Source organism: Mustela putorius, unplaced genomic scaffold, assembly GCF_011764305.1.
Source record: "Mustela putorius furo isolate JIRA1106 unplaced genomic scaffold, ASM1176430v1.1 tig00003834_pilon_pilon_pilon, whole genome shotgun sequence".
Lineage (NCBI taxonomy): Eukaryota > Metazoa > Chordata > Mammalia > Carnivora > Mustelidae > Mustela > Mustela putorius.
Window position 1 is genome coordinate 113206564 of NW_025421987.1, and position 25304 is coordinate 113231867.

Genomic DNA, 25304 nt, shown 5'->3' on the forward strand with positions numbered 1-25304 from the left:
ACATTTATGTGCCTCAAAAATTTATAGTTTTCTTTATGCATATTTCTTATGAGGTTTATTATTATTATTATTATTAATATTTTATTTATTTATTTGACAGAGAGAGAGAGAGAGAGAGATCACAAGTAGGCAGAGAGGCAGGCAGAGAGAGAGGGGGGAAGCAGGCTCCCTGCTGAGCAGAGAGCCTGATACGGGGCTTGATCGCAGGACCCTGAGATCATGACCTGAGCCAAACACAGAGGCTTAACCCACTGAGCCACCCAGGCACCCCATGTGGTTTATTATTAACTATTACATGTTTTTTATTGGTATTGCAAATGGGAATAATTTCTACTTGGTTATTGTTTGATTATTATTTGTTTGCAAGAATTAAATTGATTTTTGTACATTTATCCAGTAACATACTATTTAATTGGATTCTATTGTTAGTTTTCATTGTTTTTCCATTTTATCTTTTGGGGTTTCTATATATACACATGCTGATCTGCTATTCTTTTTAAAGTGAACTTAATGATACTGAGCAAAGAAGCAAAAATGTGTGTGTGTATGTGCGTGTGCATCATGTTCATGATGATAGGATGCCAAGAATTTGAAAAGAAATAAAAAGTAAGTAGCTATGTTTTATTCATTTCATTCTGCATCATTTAGCATAGCTCTCAGGACATGGAAGTTGCTGTGTGGATGCCAGTTAAGTGAATGAGTGAATGAATGATCTGCCCTCCTCCTAGTTTATTATGTCCCTCTGTGAGGTAGCTCATCACAAGGTCCTACCAATGTTCTGAGCTGAGCCCATGTTGGATATGATATCTGAGAAGTCCTCAGAATACTACTCATGTGACTAAATAAGTAAGTACATTACTTAACCTCAAAGACCTAATGATCTCTCTGGGCAGACAATATAAATACAAATGCAATCATCAGAGAATAGTTTAATGATAGAATGTGGTGCATCCCTGGACCCCCCCCCCCATGGCTGGTATGAATAGCAAACCTACTCCTTATCTGAGCAATGTTTATGTAAAAGATTCTGGGCTTACACCAAATCAGGGAGGGTATGTAACAAAGCAGTGTTTGAGGGGGAGTAAAGATCCTACATGAATAAGTGTATTGGGTGCCCAGTCTAAAGGACAAGGAGAGGCACAAAACCAGGCCAAAAAAATCCAAAAACTAGATTGACAGTCTCATCAAGAACATGTTGGGAGAAATGTCTTAAAAGCAAAGTGGTGGTAACAGAGGGATTCAGCACTTTCCTAGTAGTGCCTGGTACATGACTGGGAGTGAGACTGGCTGTAGGGCACTTGAAGAACTTCATTGGGTTGGTATGACCCACTGAGAGAGAAGGAGTAACTCAGACGAGAGAAACAAGTCATGGGTTCTGTAGGCCAAGATAAGGAATGAGATTTTTCTCAAGATGCAAGGGAAATCAATGGAGGATTTTTATTAGGGTTGACATGACTTATCTTTTTTAATAAAAATCTTCTTTCACAGTATGGAACCTGAATGTGGTTGGGGGACAAGCATGGGATTTGAAAGAGTTAGTGGGAGAACATCACAGTGAGCTGGAGAGAGGTGGTTGGGGGCTGGAACAGGAAGCTGGTGGTAGAGTGGTAACCACTGAAGCCTATTTGGAGATAAACAGACAAGAAACATTCTCCAGTTAGGACTTAGTCAACTAGGCTTCTTTGTCATTCCAGTGAGGATTAAAGAGCTCAAACTAGAGGTGAGAATAGTCCAACAATCTGGGTTCTTTGGCCATCTGAGTTTTGTGGGTGCATTAAAGGTAGTTCAAGCATTGGGAAGGAGAGTTCATGGCTCTGTAAATAGTTTTCAGCGCTAACAAGTTTTGCTTTTTCAATCCTTAAGTATATTTTATTTATTGTAATATAAAGTAAATTTGTCATAATAAAAATACTTATTTCTGATAGTTACAAGATAACCCCCTGCAAAAACTTAAGGTGGACTTTATATAATTCATTTTATCTGCTTGGCAAACATTACAGGAGAATGTCTTTTAAGTAAATGCATAACCGTGCTTAGAAATTTAGAAATTTTATGACCTGTTTTTAAAATATTTTTCATCTTAATTTTTTCCTTTTAATTCTAATATATTCTGTAAAAAACTATTACTGCTTTCCTGCCTGTAGTTTAGCCTATTATAAATCTGGTTAAATTAATGCGAAGTTAATGGCTATATTTTAGAGTAACCTCTTGAAATGTAATAACTTTATTGGAATAAAACTATTTTTTGCCAAAATTATGTGGAACTAATGAAAAATTAATTGCTTTATAAAATGCTGGCTTTTATCTAAAACTAATAATTCCTGTACATCGCTTAATCCTCCCGCAAACAGTTGGCAGGAAATAAAATCTAAGTTTACCAGTTCAAATTCCCTAAGATCCTCAGAGTCATTTTTATTTTTGCATGATCCAACCTTTCAACTTTTTCACAACTTTAATCTTAAAAAAACAGATTTCTAATTAAATTCAGGCCTATCCTTCCCCTAAAGGAGAGTTAAAAACACCAAGTCTAACTCAGACTTGGGACCTGTGAGCTAGTACTTTTCCTTTCTTTACAATTCACGTTGGCATTTTTATATGTCTCCCTCTAATAAAATGTAATGATTTTTATCTTTTAAGTTGATGCCTGGGACTATGCCTTTTATCTGCTGTTTACTGCGTTTCAACCCATAAATAAATCATGCAACAAAATAAATTACTTAATCCTGTGTTTCATTTGGAAACATATTTAAGGATAGATATAGAAAAAAAATCACTCTGTGACTCTGAATTTCTCACACTTTTATGATTTTATATCACATTTGAACACTATCAAGGTGTCCTATCAATAACAACTGTACATAGGAACCACATTTGGAGATTTTTAAGAGTTCATGCTATTTTTTGATTAGGCTGTGTTCAGATTAACCACCCCCCCAGCCTGTCCTTTGTCATTAGCACTTGCCATGATTCTACTGTTTTACTAATAATTCATTCTAGTGTGTAACTATTTAGCAGAAAGAGTATTAATCCCCAGCTATGTGGCAACATGTGATTATTTTATTCCTGTTTTATGCTTAACCATTCTTTCTGTCTTCGCTTAGTAACAGAAGCTTTCTTAACACTCTGAAAGAGAAAAATAAAACATCGCCCAACCTAATTTGTTTATTAAGTAAGCTCTTTTAGCATGAAAGGGAAAAAGTCCAAATTTCAAAACAGGTTTGGAGAATGCGATACGTGTGTTATCGAGAAGCATTCTCCTCCACAGATTTCTCCCCTTGAAAACGTTTTTTTTTATACAGAGAATGGACCCTCGTTTCTTAGGTTAATTGCTGGAATATGATGAGGTTTGGTTGCATTTTTAGTAATTTCCGGATTCTATTCCAGGACATTTGGGATAGAGCCCAAGAGCTTAGCATGTTTTCCTTTTTTCATGGTAAAATTGTGCAAATATGCATTAGAGTGTGAAAACAAACAGTCTAATACATTTTTGCAAAGCTCTTTATGTTTACTGTTTATTGCAGATACCAGATCCTAATTAAAATGCGCCAACAAAAGCCAAGATACAAAGAACAAAGATATAACGAAACTTCATCTTTATAAAATATTTGTGATTAATCATGGGGGATGTATGACCTCACAGCACTGCAGTGGAATTCTGAAAGCCTTCTTCAACCACACCAGGGAGGTAATAGAATTTAGGATTCTCTTGGTTCTAGAAAGACAAACCAGGCCATGGTTGTTTTTGGGGTGTTATATACTTCTTACAGAGGATCTAATAATTCTTTAATTCAAGATTTTGATTTCTTATCACTAAACATTTAAAATGAATAGCAACCAACTTTAAAGAAGTAACCCAAAGAAGAAGCATTAAAAGCATATTTTGCAGGGATAGATGGATTTAGATTTGTGTGTGTGTGTGTTTTTCTTCAGTTGACATTTTCTGTATGAGTGTGAAAGAGATTACTTTTTGTTTTTTGTACATTTAAGAGAATTAAAAAGGTCAATGGAAATATGAAGGACGGGGCACCTGGTTGGCTCTGTCGGTTCAGCGTCTGACTGTTTCAGCTCATGTCACGATCTCAGGGTGGTGAGGTGGAGCCCAGCCCGGGCTCCGCATTCAATATGGGGTCTACTTAAGATTCTCTCTCTCTCTTTGCCTCCTCTGCCCCTTCCCCTGCTTGTGTGTGTACACTCTCCCTCTCTCAAATAAAGAGAAGATGAATAAAATCTATTAAAAAAAGAAGAAATATGAAGGACAATGTCACAGTGTCAATTAATGGAAAGGATAGGGGTTTGGAGTCACAAGAACCTGAATCTGAGTCACTACTCTACTTTATAGTTTTTTTGATCTTGGAACTTGTGATCTTTAACTTCTTAGAGTCTCAGTTTCCTCATCTCTAATATGGGGATAATAATAGTGTGACATTATAGAGTTGTGAGAACTAAAAAGGTACGGGGGTAACACCCTCATCTTGTTAGATGCAAATACTCTTATTTCTTCAGAAGGAGGTGCATACAACAACTCGTACAGTGAGGTTGAAGAAAAGATAGGAGGAGGATCTAGTAGATGAGGAATGTGAAACATCACTTTACCCTTGCTCTATTTTGTTTGCATTTAAAATTTTCTCTTGAAGCTTTTCTTTCCTATTTATTTATTTATTATAGTAGGGCAGATTGCCAGAGAAAGGTACTCTGTATTTTTTCAAATGGAAAAATCTTGGGAAAATCCTTTATGTACTGTAGTAGTCTTCATAGTGTGATCCTTGATGAGTTGTTTGGGGATAACCTGGGAATTTGTTAGAAATGCAAATTCTTGGGCTTCACCCCTCAGACCTACTGAATCTGGTAATGGAGTCTGTAATCTGTATTTCAACAATCTCTGTAGGTGATTGGAATGTATATTAAATTTTCCACTGATGTATCTATTTTTTTTTTTTTTTGCTTCCTTTCTCTGTAATAGCAGCCTTAATAATACACAAGTCCCAACATTCATGGAGATCTTCCCTGTATATAACTATCTTGAGGGATGGTATATTATAGTTTTTAAGAACATAGGACCTATATCTCAGCTCATTACTGATTAGCTCTGTGTTTTTGGGCAAGATAGTTGATGTCTCTGTGCCTCAGTTGCCTCTACTGTAAGATGGAGAAAGTAATAGTATCTAGCTCACAGGAACTTTGTGAGAATGTAAAACACTTAGGACAGTGCCAGACAAATAGAAGAAATATGGGCTATTATTTTGTTATCTAGTGAATATAGAGGACATGGCAAATATAGAGAATTAGCAAACTAACCAGCCTATGAAGTTGTGGAATCTCAAATTGTGGCATAGATTTTCTGTCATCATTCTTTTTCCTTTTTTCTTTTTTTAAAAAAGATTTTATTTATTTATTTGACAGACAGAAATCACAAGTAGGCAGAGAGACAGGCAGAGAGAGAGAGGGGGAAGCAGGCACCCTTTCGAGCAGAGAGCCCGATGTGGGGCTCGATCCCAGGACCCTGGGATCATGACCTGAGCCGAAGGCAGAGGCTTTAACCCACTGAGTCCACTGAGTCACCCAGGCGTCCCATGTCATCATTATTTTTTCAACAAAGATTTGTTGTCAGCTCAGTACAAGCCAGGCATTGTCAACGGTAGTAGAGATAGGGTAGAGCACAAGAAAGATTTGATCTCTGCCTGTATTATGCTTAGGAGAGAGAAGCATTGAAAAATAAATTTGCAATTAATTAATTAGCCACAATTGTGATGAGTGCTTTGAAGGAAGAGAATAGCATGCTATGAGAGTGTTTAATTGGTAATCTTGACTTGGCATATAGTGGGTGGTGGTGGAGGGTCAGTGAAACTTCCCTCAGAGAATCTGAGGCTGAACCCTGAAGGATGAGTGGGAGTTTGATAAGCAAAGAAGGGTGTGAGGCAAGCATTCCAGGGAAAGAGAATGGCATATATAAAGACCCTGAAGTGAGTAGGACCTTGGTGCTTTGGAGTAGCTGAAAAAGGCCAGTGTGGCTTGGGTAAGGGGCAAGACAAGACTGAATCATCCCCATGGCGATGGATAACTATTGAGGGATTTAAGCAGGGCAGTGACATTTGTTTTTAGAAAGGCCCCTCTAGCAAAGTGGCAAAAATGAATTGGAGGGGTCAAAGATACTGCAAGGACAGTGGTGGCTATAGCTGTAATCCAGGAGAGAGGGGATTCTGGAGGAGATGAAGAGAGGCTAGTGGAATTTGGGGATTGTGGATTCGGTGACTATATATAGAGTACCACACAGAGGGAGATACCAAGTATGTGTCCCCAGAGCTACTGACATTCAATTTCTTCAATAAGAAGACATAGAAGGAGCAGGTTTACTGGAAGATCATAAATTCAGTGGAGCCTGGAGAGCATCAAAGGAAGAACTTAGAGAAGACAGTTGGTTATATGACGTCAGAGAGCTGGAGACCTATCCAGTAAAGTGGTACATATACAATTGTGCATATAAAATTGGTAAATATAGAGTGAGTGAATCAATGGGAATGGATAAGCTTATCCAGGCCGACTTTAGACAAGAAGTTCTAAGATCAAGTGTGATAAAACACTGGCATTTACAAGTGAAGTAAAGGAGGACCAGGCCTTAAAGGGGAAAATGCCAGACAGGTAGAAGACCAGACTGGATGTTGCAGAAGCTAAGGGTGAGAGAGCTTCACCATGGAGGAGGGAGTCAATGGGGCCAAGCATGATGGGAACTGAAAAGTTACTATGCGATTAAGCTAAAGAAGGGTCCCTGGCAAGCTTAGTAAGAACAGTGTTTGAGGAAAAGTATCTTACGGAATGAATGGGAAATGAGAAAATGGAAATCATAAAGTTAGACATTTTTGGCTGGGCAGGAGCAAACAGAAATAAGATGATAATTTCAGGGTGATATGTAGCAGAAGGGGGATGGTTATATATAGAGGAGAGAGTTGAATACATTTTAAAAATGGCAGGGAGAAAATCAGAAGAAGTTGAAGATATGTGAAGAGGGTGTGTTGATGTGGGGGTTTTGAGGAAGCAGGAGGGAGAAAACAATAGAATTGGAGGGATTGGCTTTAGGTAGCGTTAGAAAGTAGAGGCAGCTCTTCTGTTATATTAGGAGGTCAGAGGGATGTGGTGAGTGTGGCTTTGTAGGTTTGATGGTGGGAAGTGGAGAGGTTTCTACATGGTGGCTTCTATTTTCTCTGTGAAGGAGTAGGCAAGGCCATCTGTTGAGTGTGATAGAGGAGGTGGGTAGGTTAGGGATTTGAGGAAAGTGAAGACTGTTTGAAATAATCATTGAGAACAGAAGAGGGAGGTGATCAGAGAAACGTGGCATGATTATTGTGAGACTCCAGATGAGACTGGTGACCGAGGATTTATAATAGTGTGTAAGTTTATGAGCCTCTGCTCCCAAAAGGCTGATAGACTGGTTGGGACACAAACACAATGTAGCGTGGAAATTTAAATGCAGGGCACTATGGGAGTTCACAGGACGGAGGCTTCTAACTCGAGACTTGAGATAAGTAAGCATTCACCAGTAAAGAGATAGAAGGAAAACGTTTCAGCAGAGAGGGAAAATGTCAGTAAGCTAAGTGGTGTGGGAAAACATGGCTTCCTTGGGAGGCTGAAGAAAGTTCCCAGGTGGGACACATTGTGAAGCTGTGTGTGTGGGAGGGGAGATGCAAGTGGGACTGAGTGGTTAGAAGAGAAGTTAGACAGGGGGGTAGGGGGGCAATGCAAGCAGTTTCTAAGCCAGTGGTTCACAGGTGTGGTCCCTGAGCCAACAGGAGCCAGCAATATCAACATCACCTGAGACCGTTTCAGAAAAGCAAATTCTTGGGCCCTGCTCCAGACCTAAACTATAAGAAATTCTAGAAGTGTGCCTAGTGTGATCTGTGTTTTACCAGTTCCTCCAAGTGATGCTGATGCACACTAAATCTCGAGAACCAGTGTTCTAAGCAATGGAGAACCATTGATGAAAGTGACTTTTTAGCAAGAGGATGACACGATCAGAAGCATGTCATTTGGGAGATGGAGGGTCCTATTTGCAGATTCCAGCCAAGGAGCTCAGCACTTCTAAGTTCTTCATTTGGGTTACACCTCTTCGGGCAGGATGTCTCAGCCAGTGTCTCCAGAATAACCAGAACAAGCTGCCCCTTTGGAAGCTCCCTTATGAGTGTGCCTTTCTAGAAGCTCTCTGCTGCCCCCCTCTGTTCACAGGACACATTCAGGGTTCCCAGGCCCATGCTTACCAGACCTTGATAAATCTAGTTTCAGCATCCCCCGACTCTTTCTGTACCCTCAGGTTTGTCAGATGATGGGGAAGGAGAAAGGATAGCAAGGCTACTCTAATGTCAATATAGTACATTAATTAGACACTATCAGTTGACATTCTTTGAATGAATGACTATAGAAAGCTCAGGAAAGTACCAATCCCAAGCAGTTACTTGAGATATTTTTGGGACAAGGCTGTATCTTATATCCTCTTGCATGTCAAGGAAACAGTTTTTTAAAAAATATGGCATGCCGATATCTCTTCATAGAAGCTCTTTTAGGGGCTATAAAGATAACTTGCTTCTGATATTAAAAAAAAAAAAACATTTAAGGTTTTTTCCAAGAATAATAAGGATATGACATCAGAAGACCTGGTGTGGGATAAGGTGATTCTCTCAAATTCCACCATCTATCCCTATCTTCACAATGAAATCTTGATAAGTTGGCTAGTCTGCTCCTCATTCTGTTTAGAGACATAGAGAAAGATGGCTTTCTTACAGACAGAGATTATATTGGTAAAGCTGTTTAAATAAGTGGTATCATTTCAGGAAGGATGATATAGGTTACCTTTCATCCAGTGATAACCAAGAAAAATAATATGATACCTCTTAAACATGTATGGGGCCATGTCTTCCAGTTGTGATGCCCAACAAGGAGTTGCATGGGATTTGGACTCAGCCATGTTGGTGTTAGAATCTTGGTCTCACCAGTCACCAAGTAATTTACCGAAAGTTACATGGTTGGGCCTCCATTTTCTCTTTTGTAAAATGGGTTGTTGTGATAATTTGAGAGGATAATGTAATCTAGGGTAGCTAGTAGGTGATCACTGATTATTAGTTTTTGCTGCCTGGTAGTATGTGAAATGAAATTTTAGCCTTCTTACATTTCCCTAATAACCTACCACTTCAATTTATCAAAAATGTTTCTCCTTTTCTTGATTTCTTATTTTATTCTTCGATGATCAACTTTAGGTCATCAGCATCTTTCTTGTGTGCTGTAACTCTACCCACACCTATATCTATATGTGTGACCATACATATATCCTTCTCTTGAGTCTCTTGAGTCTCAAAGAATCATGAGGGATCTCCCCTGCTCCTCCTCTTCTATGAACTTCAAAAGAAGCACTACTATATCATTCATTAAGATAAGAAAGAGTGTCTGAGAACTCTAAGAATTTCATGCTTATGAATGTAAGTTACCATACTTTCTATGGACGAATAATGATGAATTACTAAAGACAGGGTGATAAGCAAAAGAATCCTAGGGGAGTTGATAGACAGTTCTAGAATATACCTTGACTATGGTCAAAATTGATGGTAGAATCTTATTTCTTCAAACTAGACTTCTCAGCTTGGATCTTTAATCTTAATTTATTTCATACTTCCAATTATGCATATTTGATAACTTATTATGTTTCTGCTAGAATTGCAAACTAACAGTAGTCCATGATGGATCACTCCAGAGGTTCAGTGGGCAAGAGGTGGTTCAAGAATCAGGAGGGGGGACGCCTGGGTGGCTCAGTTGGTTAAGCAGCTGCCTTCGGCTCAGGTCATGATCCCAGCGTCCTGGGATCGAGTCCCACATTGGGCTCCTTGCTCAGCAGGGAGCCTGCTTCTCCCTCTGCCTCTGCCTGCCATTCTGTCTGCCTGTGCTCGCTCTCTCCCCCTCTCTCTCTCTGATAAATAAATAAAATCTTTAAAAAAAAAAAAAAAAAAAAAAAAAAGAATCAGGAGGGAATTTGGGGGAGAATTCTGATAGAAAGTGTAGAATATTCGAAGTAGGGGACACAACAGGAATTAAGCCATGGAAAGGGAGATGAACTGGCTGTGATCTAACAATAAGGATCCCTGTTTGGCTAGAGTATAGTAGGAAGTATTATTGACAAGGTACACTGGGTTGGACTGAGAAAAATCTTGAATGGTAGACGGGGAATTATCAAGGCTTTCCTGGGAAGGATCTACTTCCCAGGTCATTCGTGTAGCTGTTGGCAGAATTCAGTTCCTCATGGGCTGTTGTACTGAGGCCTCAGCTTTTTAAAAGCTGTTAGCCGGATGCCTCCCTTGGTTTTTTGCCATATGGGCCTCTCCATAGGGCGTCTCACAATGTGGTTGAATGCTCTATCAGAGTGAGCAAGTGAGAGAGTAAGAGAGGACACCAGCAAGAGAGAGAACAGCAAGATGGAAGCAGTCTTTTGTAATCTTAGCATGAAGAGATATGCCATCACTTTTGCTGTATTCTGTTTGCTAAAATGTGTTAGAATTCTTTTGTCACTAGATCTGGCCCCCATTCAAGGGGAGCATTATACAACAGCATTAATACCAGGATGTGAAGATGATTGGGGACCATGTCAGAAACTGCCTACTATAGCTACAGTTATTTATTACAATTTTTATTGTGTTTCCAAAGGGTTTTAGGCTTCTGGAGGGGGCTAGTGCTTTCAACTTAAGTGCTTAATAAATACTTTTTGAATAAACGAGATAATGTTTGCAAAGATTGTTAGAGGTCTCTAAACTGTAGTTTTCTACTTAGATGTTAAGGCGTTGGTGGTCTCTTCAATTGGTCAGCTATGTACTGGGGATATAATGAGCCCCTTTGACAAAATTCTAAGTACAAAGGTTTAATTCACTTCACTGGACGTAAGAGTTCAGGGCTGAGTTGTATGTTTGTGCCATGTACAAAAATGCCTGGCTAAAGGGGTGAGTGGGTGCCTAACTCCAGTCCATATTCCACTCACCAAGCTGTGTGACCTGGCATGGGGCTGTCAGTCCAGTGGAGATTGAATTAATCCATACAGAAGGGATTTTTTTTCTTTTTCTTTTTCTTTTCCTTTCTTTCTTTCTTTCTTTTTTTTTTTTTTTTGTAAGTAGCACAAGAGCTGCAATTTTGGTTCCCTAGGAAAGCATCAGCCTTGACCTCCCTCCTATTTACTTTCACCTGTTTTCCTTGACTATATCCTCTAAATATTTCCTTGACTATATCCTCTAAAACAATGTCCTATGCCTCACCTGACTTCTAGGAGGATTACATTCTGTTTTGGGAGGACTTTGAGAGCCCAAGAGAGAAGGTGATATGCAAATGCAGGCAAATTCCATCATTCTTATTAAACTGCCTAGAAAATTCTATGCACATAGTGATACCACCCTCTTCCTGAGTGCTTGGTCTGACCTGACAATAGCAAACAAACAGCAAGCTGTGATCTGTTTTTAATTCCAAATGAAAATCCACCCCAAATAGAGGCAAGAAGCAGCTCAGCAACAATGTGTGCTTTGGCTGAGGATCCCAGGAAGCCTTGCTTCTGTTAACCTCAGCCCATCTCCCTCCCCTACTCACCCATTATTCCTGAAAAACTCAGCTCACACCACTGGAATGGTTGTGTATAGAGGATAAGGATGTTGACAATAGGGTTTAAGCTGCATAAATAACTGCAAATTGCTGTTAGGCCCCAGCAATTGCCAGCAAGAAAAGAGGAAGGAGATGATATATGGAGCATAAGTTATCAGGAGTGGGGCCGGGAGGTAAGTAATGTGGAATCTGGCAACCAGCTCTGGGTGCAAAAGACATTGACAAGGTGATCACAGGCCACCCACAATTGTTATGCAGCTAGAAGAAGTTATTTTGACAGGACATGCGGCACACTTCAAACAGAGGAATCAAACCCCTGAATGATTAGTGGTATGTTACGGAAGAATTCTGGGGGAATAGCACAGGTATAGGCTCCGAATATTAATTTAGTATTTTCCGTATTTCATATTTTGTATTTAGTTCTGTTGGTGGTGATGTGTGGAGAGAGAAGGGAGGGAAGACAGAATCATGGTTTATAAGAAAAAGGAGAAATGCCAGTCATGGCTGCCATTTTGAGGGCCCCAGTCCTCTTGCTTTGTCTTGGTATTATTTTCAATGAGTCTTCCGACATGCTTTCTCAACACTTCCCATCGTATTCTGCAGGATGCAGCAGAAGTAGAAAAGACCAGACCAGCTTTGTGTGTGCCCTGTCGGGTCGAGTGTTTGTATACGAGTCCTCACTCCACCGCAACTCTTTGCTTTCTCTCCTCTCCTGCATCCACCAGGCCCTTTGTTCCAGTTTCTCACTCAAACTACTGAGCCCTTTGCTTGAAACCATGTGTGTGTCTCTCTCTCTCAAAGTCTTCTTTGAATCTCACCGACTCCAAAAAGTACTTATATTAAATTGTAGTAGAAGAGTCTTAGGTGAGAGAAACTCTAATTCATTGGATGAAGTGTTATATCGAATAAAGGGGGGAAAACACAAGTGAAGGTTACGGAATTTCAAACTCTGGTGCATCCCTATTGATTTATGTGCCTAGCACACTCCTTACTCCTTGGCACAACCTTCTTCTGAGAACCATTTCCCCCTCCTTTTCTAAAAACGTGGTTTATGCAGGAGATGTGGTTTTCTGTCACAGTCATGCTTTCTACTTACAACTTATTGGTATTGCAGTGGTCATCTAAATAGAACTGGATGTATTAGTTAGTTTATGCTGCCCAATGAATTACACTGAAATTTGATGGCTTAAAATAATATTTTTGCTCCTGAGTCTGAGGGTCAGCGGGGATGGCTCTGCCTCATACTGCAGGATTCCAGATTCCTGGTTTGGCTCTGTTCAGTGCATATTCATTCTGCAGCGCGGGCTGAAGGAGCAGAAGAGGGGTCTTCTTATGGAAGTGGGGAAGTGTAAGATGGCAAGAAGAAACACAACCATTTCCTCTTTGTAAGCTCCTGTTGCTCTCTGGTCTTGCTTGGGTCATCTTGTTTTGTTTCCCATTTCTCCACAACTTCCTTTCTCTATGAGGTTGGTAAGATAGGAGGTCCTATGCATACATTGTCTAAAGGAATGCTGAGAGGTCAAAGTATTTAGAAAAGGAAAGATAAATTCACTTGTAGAGTGCTAGGAAGTCAGGCTCCAGAGAGACTGGCTGGCCTATTAAAAAAAAAAAAGCAACAACAAATATTTACGGAAAAAACTGCAAAATTGTCAGTTATTAAGCATACATTAATCTATTCATGGTGAAAACAGCAACCTGCTTTCATGATTATCACATCCACAAAAGTCAGGACGTATCTTCAGATACCAGGTTGGCCAGAGTTAAGGATAAAATTGTTTTTGGTAGAGTTTCAGGTTTATAGGAAATATTAAAGGATTATTTATTTGGGGGACTAGAAGCATACAAAGCACATAGGATGATCATGGTGGTTTTAAAATACGTCTACAAATTCTCTGAAGCTATCACTCCAAGTGGTGGAGACTAATTCTTCCTCACTTGACTATGGGCCAGATGTCGTGAATTGCTTCTGAAGAATACAACGTGGTGAAGAGATGGTATGTGGCTTTGAGATTTGGTCATTTAAAGGATTACAACTTCCACTTTGCTTGTTTTGGGATCACTTTCTCTGGGAGAAGCCAGCTGTCATGTCATGCAGACACTCAAGCAGCCCTTTAAGAAGGTCCATGCAGTGAGAAAAATGAGACCTCAGAGTGCCTGGGTGGCTCAGTCAGTTAAGCGTCTGCCTTCAGCTCAGGTCATGATCCAGGGGCCTTGGACTGAGTCCCACATCAGCTGAACAAGGAGCCTGCTTCTCTCCCCTACTGTTGCTCCCCCTGCTTGTGCTCTCTCTCTCTCTCTCTCTGACAAATAAATAAATAAAATCTTAAAAAACCAAAAAAACCTTAAGAAAAGAAAAAAGAAAGTGAGACCTCTTGCCAACAACCCACACTAAATTGGCAGGCATGCGGGTAAGCCCCTTGATAGCAGATCCTCTAGTCTTAGTTAAGCCTTCAGATGATTGTAGCCCTGGCTGACATTTTCATAAATTTTTAAAATTTAAATCCAATTTAGTTAACATACAGTGTATTATTAGTTTCAGGGGTAGAATTTAATGATTCATTAGTTGCATGTAACGCCCAGTGCACATTACATGACATGTCCTCCTTTATACCCATCACCCAGTTACCTCATCCCCCACACCCCCACCAGCAACCTGTTTGTTTCCTAGAATTAAAAGTCTCTTGGTTTGCTTCCCTTTCTGTTTCTTTTTTAAAGATTGTGTAATTTATTTGTCAGAGAGAGAGCAAGAACACAAGCAGTGGGAATGGCAGGCAGAGGGAGAAGCAGGCTCCTTGCTGAGCAAGGAGCCCGATGTGGGACTCCAACCCAGGACCCTGGGATCATGACCTGAGGTGAAGGCAGACACTTAGCTGACTGAACCACCCAGGCATACCATCCCTTTCAGTTTTTATCTTATTTTATTTTCCTTCCCTTCCCAGATGTTCATCTGTTTTGATTCTTAAATTCCACATATGAGTGAAATCATATGGATTTTTCTTTCTCTGACTGATTTCTTTCACTTAGCATAATATTCTCAAGTTCTATCCATGTGGTTGTAAATGGCAAAATTTTATTCTTTTGATGGTTGAGTAATATTCCATTACACATATATTCCATTACACACACACACACACACACACACACACACACATCCCACATCTTCTTTATCCATTTATCTCTTGATTATGTACCAAACACAATGCCTGGCACATACTACGTGAACTCAATGAATGTTTACTGAATGAATGAATTCATGGGGTGCAAGTAATAATATCACGAAAATACTGTCAAAACCCTACTCAGGTACTTAAAGAGACACCCAGATAATTGCCTCTATGAACTGTGCTGTGTTTTGGCCTATTGGGGGTTATAGTCTCTCTGTAATAATAACATTCTTCAGTTTTAGGGGTAGAAAAGGAAGGAAAGTTTCCTGATTGGAATAGAAACTGAATATAAATCCTTCCCATTTGAAAATCATAATGACACTTCTGTAACATCATCAAAGTCCATTGGGAATTGGTAGATTGGGACATTCCATTTAATTACCTATTGTCCAATATTGGTTGGATTTTTACTAGGATCCATGAGCTGTTAGAATATTAGGGCCTCAACTTTTGACAACCCCCATTGTCATGTCTTTTAAATGTTATAATAATGACATTGGGCCATTAATATATGAAACGAAAGACATTAATTATGTAAAAACTGTCCTGATTGAATTCCACTCACATTACATGATCACGCTCACTAAAGGTTCGAACTAAACCTCTACCTTTGTTTGTCTTACATCTAAATCTTATGCCCAATGGTTGTACACTGAGCATGAATTTTCAGCTTATCACTTACTAGTAAAGAACCCCTGTAATCTGTACACATATGCATATTAGATCCCTGACTTCAAAAATACTTATTAGGTGCTTGGCACATAGTAGTGTGAATATTTGATGGATAGCAAATGAATGAATTGAATGAATCAATGAAAACACTTATGTGTTTACGAGCAATTTCTTTACTCTGTGACCCTCACCAGTGACAGAAAACTGATCTGGCAATGTGATAAAGCATTGTGGTAAAGTGACTGAGTCAAGTGTGGTAAAGTGTGGTAAAGAAGATTGAGGCCCCTCTGTTGGGGCCAATTTAATCATCAGACATTACAGGTAAGTATTCACAGACTATGAGCATTTCAAAGATCTATAAAAATGTTTGAGAAGTGAGACAAATAATTTATTTACCTAGCCCTTTATTGATGGACAGTTATTTTGTTTCCAATCTCTTACTAGAATTGAGGCCAAGTGAGTTACTTTGTACATATGTCATTTTCTCTGGGTACCGGTATATCTGTAGGACATATACCTAGATGAGAAAATGCTGGGTTAGTAGTTCTATGAATTTGTAATTTAGATAACTGTTACTGACTGACACCCAAAGTAAAAGCAATAAAAGAAAAAATAAATAAGTGGTACCGTATCTTACTAAATAGCTTCTTCAGAGCAAATGAAGTGATCAACAAGATGAAAAGGCAACCTATGGAATAGGAGAAAATATTTGAAAATTATGTATCTGATAAGGGGCTAATATCCAAAATATATAAAGAACTCATGCAACTCTATAGCAAACAAAAACAAAAACAAAAACAAAAACAAACAAAAAAAAAACAAACCAATCTGGTTTAAAAATGAGCAGAAAATCTGAATGGGCATTTTCCTGAAGAAGTCATACAGATGGCCAACAGGTACATGAAAAAATACTAAACATCTTTAACCATAAGGGAAATGCTAATCAAAACCACAATGAGATAGTACCTCATACCTACTAGAATGGCTGTTATCAAAAAAGATAAGAAATAATAAGTGTTGGCAAGGATGTGAAGGAAAGGGAACGATATACACTGTTGGTGTGAATGTCAGTTGGTTTAGCCGCTATGGAAAACAATATGGAGATTCCTCAGAAAACTAAAAATAAAACTACCATATGATCCAGTAATTCCACTTTCAGATATTTATCCAAAGAAAACAAAAACACTAACTTTGCTCAAAGCAGGTAAAATATATGGGTCAGTATGTGAGTAGAAATGCTAGGTGCAACTTCTGGGTCATTTCTTTAAAAGACAACCTTTTTGCCCTGGCTCACTGGTCTGTTACCATTCCTGTGAGCTGGTTCCTGGGTGTGCCCACGAGCCCACTCTGACGAAGTAAAGAAGAACAATTACCAAGGGGGAGGTAGAGTAGAACAATTACCTAGGGGAAGGTCTGTGAGTAGAACAAGTAGAATAGGATCACAAACTGGGAGCTGCTACATAAGAGAAATCAACTGCTGTCATCTCTAGCTTCTATATTTTTGCAACACTTTGTTAACCTCAATTAATTTTATGTAGGTATATTATTTTTCTTGTTTTACAAATGAGAGACTGAGGCATGGACAGTTAACATGCCTGTGATTGTGTTGCATTTGGGTAACCTGATTCCAGTGGCCAAATTTTTAGAATATTACATTATCTTTAGTGACCTCTCAATACACTGGGCCATTTGGGGATAGCTTTGATAAGAGCATCATAAATTATCAAGTGTTTATTCTGTATTTCCATTCTCTGAACTATCATATGTAGGAAACAGAATGGAAGTGATGTAATTGCTGTTGACTGAGTTACCACATTATTTTGTCTCTCCATTCAGGGAGAAGTTTAGATTAACACTTATGTCTTGTATCTTTCTTTTTGCCTACCTTTTATGGCCTTTGAAAGCCCGAGGTGATTGACAGCCTCCTTCTCTGCTCTGCCCCATTCCCATTTATTCTGAGGAAATTTTCTCAGAACACAGTGCACTCAAAATATATGTATACACCCTTTAGGTCTCACTTAGGAATACTGGTCTGAGGCCGAACTTCCAATCTAGCAGTTAAAGGAAGATTCTGAACGCTGTGGTTGACCACTACATTTAACTGCTCTAGAAAAGGCATCAGAAAGATTTTTTATGTCTATTAGGTCTGTCAAAATTGGTATAAGAGTATAGATTTTCCTGTCTTGTTAAATCTGTCTAATCTCAGTCAACAAAGATGTGGACAATATAATGAATATCCATTTTATACGAAAGAAAAACTGTCAAACAGATAGGCATTGTAAAGCCATGATCATTGCCTCCTTGAAAATTCTACCATGACCACAATACGCCTTTTTATTAGCTTTATACACACTGAGTGACTTTCAGAATATTCTATAATCAATATTTTCTCCTTCAGCACCTTGGGAAAATAGAGATATTCAAATGATGGCACCATAAATATCTATGGAGAATAATCACAGTGCCTAAGATGTTTCCTGGCTAAAAAGCATCCTCATGATTTTTATAGGAATAGAAATGATGTTTCTGGAAGTTAATAGTATGTATATAAATACAGCCACTAAGATGTCTAAAAGGTAAGTTCTTAATATCCTCTCTGTTGGAGATCACCTATACAAATCTATCTTCCAGAAGAAATAATAACCAGCACTTTTCTTTCAATGATGTTTTCATTAATGATGATATAGGAATCATGGGAGATGTCTTGTAGAAACTGGGTATTTTTATACTTTGTCAGAGTACGATTATGATTTCCTCCTCTATACAGTACAAACGAGATACTCTGTGCTAGTTATTAAGTTATTATCTTGAAGCTTCAAACTCCCCTTTGCTTTGTAATCCTGAGCCTGGATTTCTGCAAATCCCGTTATTACTTTACAAGCTGATCCCACCTAGCATCAGAAGGGGGCCCCAGATGGAGACTGTATGGTTGGAGAAGGAAAGGGGGACCTGCTCCTTCCTGTTCAAGTTTTGCTTCCTGTTTCTGTGACTGTAACCCTGATGATGCTTCTTTACCCAAGTAGGGGCAGTTCCTCCCTAGAGCAGCATCAGAGTCTGGTTTACAGTTCCTCCAGTGCTTGTAGAATCTTCACTGCCCCCGCTTCAGATGCTAGCAACAGGTGTCTCAGAGTCTGCGCCCTAGCCACAGGACCCTCCTCTGAACCCAGGGACGCAAGCACGGGTGAGCAGTGCTCCCTCCTCAGAGGCCTGAGTTTCAATTCCATGGAGCTACTTTTTAAAGCAAGTTTTAATAATTCCAACCAATTTATTCCCTCAGGCTAGAGGGTGGTGGCTTTCTCCTGAAGTTGTTACCTCCAAGATACCTTAGAGTTTTCTTTTTATCATTTCCTTTGCCCCATTAACTAATTTTTTATTTTTATTTTTAAATTAACATAAAATGTATTATTTGCTTCAGGGTATAGGCCTGTGATTCATCAGTCTTAAACAATTAACAGTGCTCACCATAGCACATACCCTCCCCAGTGTCCATCCCCTAGCCACCCTATCCCTCTCCCCCACAGCCTCCAGCAACCCTCAGTTTGTCTCCTGAGATTAAGAGTCTTATGGTCCGTCTCCCTCCAGATCCCATCTTGTTTCATTTTTTCCCTCCCTTCCACACATGACCTCCTACGCTGCCTCTCAAATTCCTCATATCATAGATTGTATGATAATTGTCTTTCTCTGATTGACTTATTTTGCTTAGCATAATACCCTCTAGTTCCATCCACATTATTGCAAATGGCAACATTTCATTTTTTTTGATGGCTGTAAAGTATTCCATTGAATATATATATCACTTCTTCTTTATCCATTCATCTGTTGATGGACATCTAGGTTCTTTCCCTAGTTTGGCTCTTGTGGACATTGCTGCTATAAACATTTGGGTGCATGTGACCCTTCAGATCACTACATTTGTGTCTTTAGGGTAAATACCCAGTGGTGTGATTGCTGGGTCATAGGGTAGCTCTATTTTCAACTTTTTGAGGAACCTCCATGCTGTTTTCCAGAGTGGCTGAACCAGCTTGCATTCCCACCAGCAGTGTAGGAGGGTTCCTCTTTTTCTGCATCCTTACTAGCATTTGTTGTTTCCTGACTTGTTAATTTTAGCCATTCTGACTGATGTGAGGTGGTATCTCACTGTGGTTTTGATTTGTATTTCCCTGATACTGAGTGGTGTGGAGCACTTTTGCATGTGTCTGTTGGCCATTTGGATGTCTTCTTGGCAGAAATGTCTGTTCATGTCTTCTGTCCATTTCTTGGTTGGATTATTTGTTCTTTGCATGTTGAGTTTGATAAGTTCTTTATTGATTTTGGATACTAGCCCTTTATCTGATGTGTCATTTGCAAATGTCTTCTCCCATTCTGTTGGTTGCCTTTTGGTTTTGTTGACTGTTGCTTTTGTTGTGCAAAAGCTTCTGATCTTGATGAAGTCCCAATAGTTCATTTTTGCCCTTGCTTCCCTTGTCTTTGGTGATGTTTCCAGGAAGATGTTGCTGTGGCTGAGGTCGAAGAGGTTGCTGCCTGTGTTCTCCTCAAGGATTTTGATGAATTCCTGTCTCACATTGAGGTCTTTCATCCATTTGGAGTCTATTTTTGTGTGTGGTGTAAGGAAATGGTCTAGTTTCATTTTTATTCATGTGGCTGTCTAATTTTCCTGACACCATTTGTTGAAGAGACTGTTTTTTTTTTTTTCCATTTGACATTCTTTCTTGCTTTGTCAAAGGTTAGTTGACCATAAAGTTGAGGGTCTATTTCTGGGCTCTTTATTCTGTTCCATTGATCTATGTGTCTGTTTTAGCACCAGTACCGTACTGTCTTGATGATTGCAGCTTTGTAATAGAGCTTAAAGTCTGGAATTGTAATGCTGTCAAATTTGGTTTTCTTTTTCAACATTTCACTGGCTATTCAGGGTCTTTTCTGATTCCATATCAATTTTAGGGTTACTTGTACTATTTTTTTGAAAACAGTTGATGGTGTTTTGATAGGGATTTCATTAAGTATGTAGATTGCTCTAGGTAGCATAGACATTTTCGCAGATTCCAATCCATGGAAGAAGCATGGAACTTTTTTCCATTTCTTTGTGTCTTCTTCAATTTCTTTCATGAGTACATTATATTTTTCTGAGTACAGAGTCTTTACCTCTTTGGTTAGGCTTATTCCTAGATATCTTATGGTTATGGGTACAATTGTAAATGGGATCGACTCCTTAATTTTTTTTTTTTTCTGTTTTGCTGTTGGTGTATAGGATTGCAACTGAGTTCTGTGCATTGATTTTTATATCCTGACACTTTACGGAACTCCTCTAAGAGTTCTAGCTCATAGAGGTGGGTGGAGTGGAGTCTTTTGGGTTTTCACATGATGTGTCATATCATCTGCAGAGAGTGAGAGTTTGACTCCTTCATTGCCAATTTGGATGACTTTTATTTCTTTGTGTTGTCTGGTTGCTGAGGCTAGGACTTCTAGTACTATGTTAAATAGCAGTGGTGATAGTGAACAGCCCTGCCATGTTCCTGACTCTAGGGGAATAGCTTGTCCCCATTGAGAATGATGTTCACTGTGGGTTTCTCATAGATGGCTTTTATGATATTGAGGTATCCCTATACCATGAAGAGTTTTGATCAAGAAAAGATGCTGTACTGTGTCCAGTGCTTTTTCAGCACCTATTGCGAGTATCATATGGTTCTTGTTCTTTCCTTTACTAATGTATTGTATCACATCGATTGATTTGCGGATGTTGAACTAACCTGCAACCTAGGAATAAATCCCACTTGGTTGTGGTGAATAATCCTTTTAATGTACCGTTGGATCCTGTTGGCTAGTATTTTAGTGAGAATTTTTGCATCTGTATTCATCAAGGATACTCATCTGTAATTTTCCTCTTTAATGGGGTTTTTGTTTGGGGTTCAAGGTAATGCTGGCCTCATAAAATAAGTTTGGAAGGGTTTTATTTATTTATTTACTTATTTATTTATTTAATTTATTTTATTTTTTTTGGTGGAACAGTTTCAGGAGAATAGGTAATAATTCTTCTTTCAGTGTTTGGTAGAATTCCCCTGTGAAGCCGTCTGTCCATGGGCTCTTGTTCATTGGGAGATTTTTGATGAGTATTTCAATCTCCTTACTGGTTATGAGTCTGTTCAGGTTTTCCATTTCTTCAGTTTTGGTAGTTTATCTGTCTCTAGGAATGCATCCATTTCTTCCAGATTGTCCAATTTTCTGGTGTATAGTTGCTCATAATATGTTCTTATAATTGTTTATATTTCTTTGGTGTTGGTTATGATCTCTCCTCTTTCATTCATGATTTTATTCATTTGGGTCCTTTCTCTTTTCTTTTGGAAAAGTCTGGCCAGGGGTTTATCAATCTTATTAATTCTTTCAAAGAATCAGCTCCTATTTTCATCGATTTGTTCTACTGTTCTTTTGGTTTCTGTTTCACTGATTTCTATTCTGATCTTTATTATTTCTCTTCTCCTGCTGGGCTTAGACTTTCTTTGTTGTTCTTTCTCCAGCTCCTTTAGGTGTAGAGTTAGGTTGTGTACTTGAGTCCTTTCTTGTTTCTTAAGAAAGTCTTGTGTTGCTATATAGTATCCTCTCAGGACTGCCTTTGTTGTGTCCCAAAGATTTTGAACGTTGTGTTCATTTGTTTCCATAAATTTTTTCATTTCTTTAATTTCCTGGTTGACCCATTCATACTTTAGTAGGATGCTCTTTAGCTTCCATGTATTTAAGTTCTTTCCAACTTTCCTCTTGTGGTTGAGTTCTAGTTTCAAAGCATTGTGGTCTGAAATGCAGAGAATGATTCCAATCTCTTGGTACTGGGAGAGACCTGATTTGTGACCCAGGATGTTATCTGTTCTGGAGAATGTTCCATGTGCAATAGAGAATGTGTATTCTCTTGCTTTGGGATAGAATGTTCCAAATATATCTGTAATGTCCATCCGGTCTGGTGTGTCATTTGAAGCCTTTATTTCCTCATTGATCTTTTGCTTAGATGATCTGTCTATTTCAGTGAAGGGGTGTTAAAGTACCCTACTATTATTGTGTTATTGTGGATGTGTTTCTTTGATTTTGTTATTAATTGGTTTATATAATTGGCTGCTCCCATATTAGAGGCATAGATATTTAAAATTGTTAAAGCTGCTTGTTGGACAGACCCTTTAAGTATGAGATACTGTCCTTCCTCATCACTTATTATAGTTTTTGGGTTAAAATCTAATTTATCTGATATAAGGATTGCCACCGCAGCTTTCTTTTGATGTCCATTAGTATGGTAAATTGATTTCCACCCCTCATTTTAAATCTGATGGTGTCTTTGGGTCTAGAATGAGTTTCTTGTAGACAGCATATCAATAGATCTTGTTTTGTTACCCATTCTGATGCCCTGTGTCATTTGTGTCTTTTGATTGGGGCATTTAGCCCATTACATTCAGGGTAACTATTGAAAGATATGAATTTAGTGCCATTGTCTTATCTGTAAAGTGACTGTTAATATATATTGTCTCTGTTCCTTTCTGGTCTATTCTTTTTAGACTTTCTCTTTGCTTAGAGGGCCCCTTTCAATATTTCCTTTAGGGCTGGTTTGGTGTTTGTAAATTCTTTTAGTTTTTGTTTGTCTTGGATGTTTTTTAATCTCTCCTTCTATTTTCAATGACAGCCTAGCTGGATATAGTATTCTTGGCTGCATATTTTTCTTGTTTAGTGCTCTGAATATATCATGCCAGTCCTTTCTGGCCTGCCAGGTCTTTGTGGATAGGTCTGCTGCCAATCTAATTTTTATACCATTGTATGTTACAGACCTCTTGTCCTGAGCTGCTTTCAGAATTTTCTTTTTGTCACTGAGACTTTTAAGTTTTACTATTAGATGATGGGTTGTTAGCTTATTTTTATTTATTTTTAGGGGTATTATTTGTGCCTCCTGGATTTTGGTGCTTGTTCCCTTCACCAAATTAGGAAAATTCTTTACTATAATTTGGTCCAATATATCTTCTGCCCTTTCTTCTTCTTCTGGGATCCCAATTATTTTAATATTTTTTGTCTTATGGTATCTCTTGTCTCTTGAATTCTCCCCTTGTGGTCTAGTAGTGTTTGTCTCTCTTATTTCAGTTTCTTTATTCTCCATCATTTAGTCTTCTATATCACTAATTCTCTCTTTTGCTCATTTATCCAAGCAGTAAGAGCCTCCAATTTTGATTGCACCTCATTTGTAGTTTTTAAAATTTCCACCTGGTTATATTTTAGTTATTTGATTTCTCCAGAAAGGGATTTTATTTCTCCAGAAAGTGGTTCTGTAGTATCTTCCATGCTTTTTTCAAGCCCAGCTAGAACCTTGATAATCATCATTCTGAACTCTAGTTCTGACATATTACTAATGTCCATATTTATTAGGTCCCTAGCCACTGGTACATTGGCCTCTTGGGTTTTTGTTTTTGTTTTTGAGGTGTTTTTGTGCCTTGTAATTTTATCCAGGCAAGAATAGATGAGTGAGAGAACAAAATGTTAAAAGGGTAGCAATGACCCCTGAGAAATAAACACTAACCAAATCAGGAGAGATCCAAAACTTGGGGGAGAAGAAAGGAGGAAAGGGAGAAAAGGAGAAGAAAGGAGGAAAATGAAGAAGAAAAAAAGAAGAAGAAGAAGAAGAAGAAGAAGAAGAAAAGAAGAAGAAGAAGAAGAAGAAGAAGAAGGAATATATGTATGTTAGACTGGTGACTAGAACAGAACCGCACACTTGATTTTGGGTGTATTTTGGTCTATTAGAAGAAACTGCCTCCCAAAATTTTAAAGAAAGAAAAACATATATATATATATATATATATATATATATATATATGCACAAAAATAAATGTGAACATGATGAAGGGATGGAACATGAATGTAATGATGAAAATTTAAGAATATTCTAAAAAAGGAATTCATAAGGTAAGAAGTTCATTGGTGAAAGAAAAAAATGAGGAAAGAATGTGATCAGGCTGGAGACTGGAACAATGCCATGTACTAGATTTAGGGTATATTTGGTTCTTTTAGAAGGAACTGTATCCCCAAATTTTAAAGACAGTAAAACCTAGATGTCTACAAAAACTGAGGTTAAATACAACGAAGGGATAGAATATAACAATGAAAATTTAAAAAGATTTTTTAAAAAGGTATTAATAAGATAAAGTAGTTAAAAAAGGTTAAAATAGGAAAGAGGAAATATTTTAAAAATAGACCAAGAAAAAATAAAATTAAAAAATTTAACTTTGAAAGATTAAAGAATCATGGGGAAAAAGCCATGAATTCTGTGTGTTGCTTCCCCTAGCTCTGCTGGGAGCTCTGCCCCACATGAGCAGTGCCCCACTGTGACTGCACATGTCCTAAGACCACACTGTTCCCACAAGGGCTGCCCCCACTTCTGCCTAGCCACTGGAGTGACATCCCTCTGGGAAGTGGACTTCTAAAAGTTTTAGTTTTGTGCTCTGCTACTTACCAGGAGCATGCCCCTCCCACCCTTGTCTATCGTCTGCCCCCACTTCTGCCTAGCCACTGGAGTGACATCCCTCTGGGAAGTGGACTTCTAAAAGTTTTAGTTTTGTGCTCTACTGCTTACCAGGAGCATGCCCCTCCCACCCTTGTCTATCGTCCCATCTATCATCTTGAATTCATGTTTCTACACATCCTACCTCCCAGTAAGTGGTCACTTTTCTGTTCATAGAGTTGCTTCTATTCTTTTCTTTGATCTCCTATTGAGTTTGTAGGTGTTTAGAATGGTTTGATAACAATCTAGTTGAATTCCTGGGACCAGATGAACTTTGGATCTCCTACTCCTCCACCATCTTGCTCCTCCCTCTTCCCAGTTAACTAATTTTTTAATTGAAATTT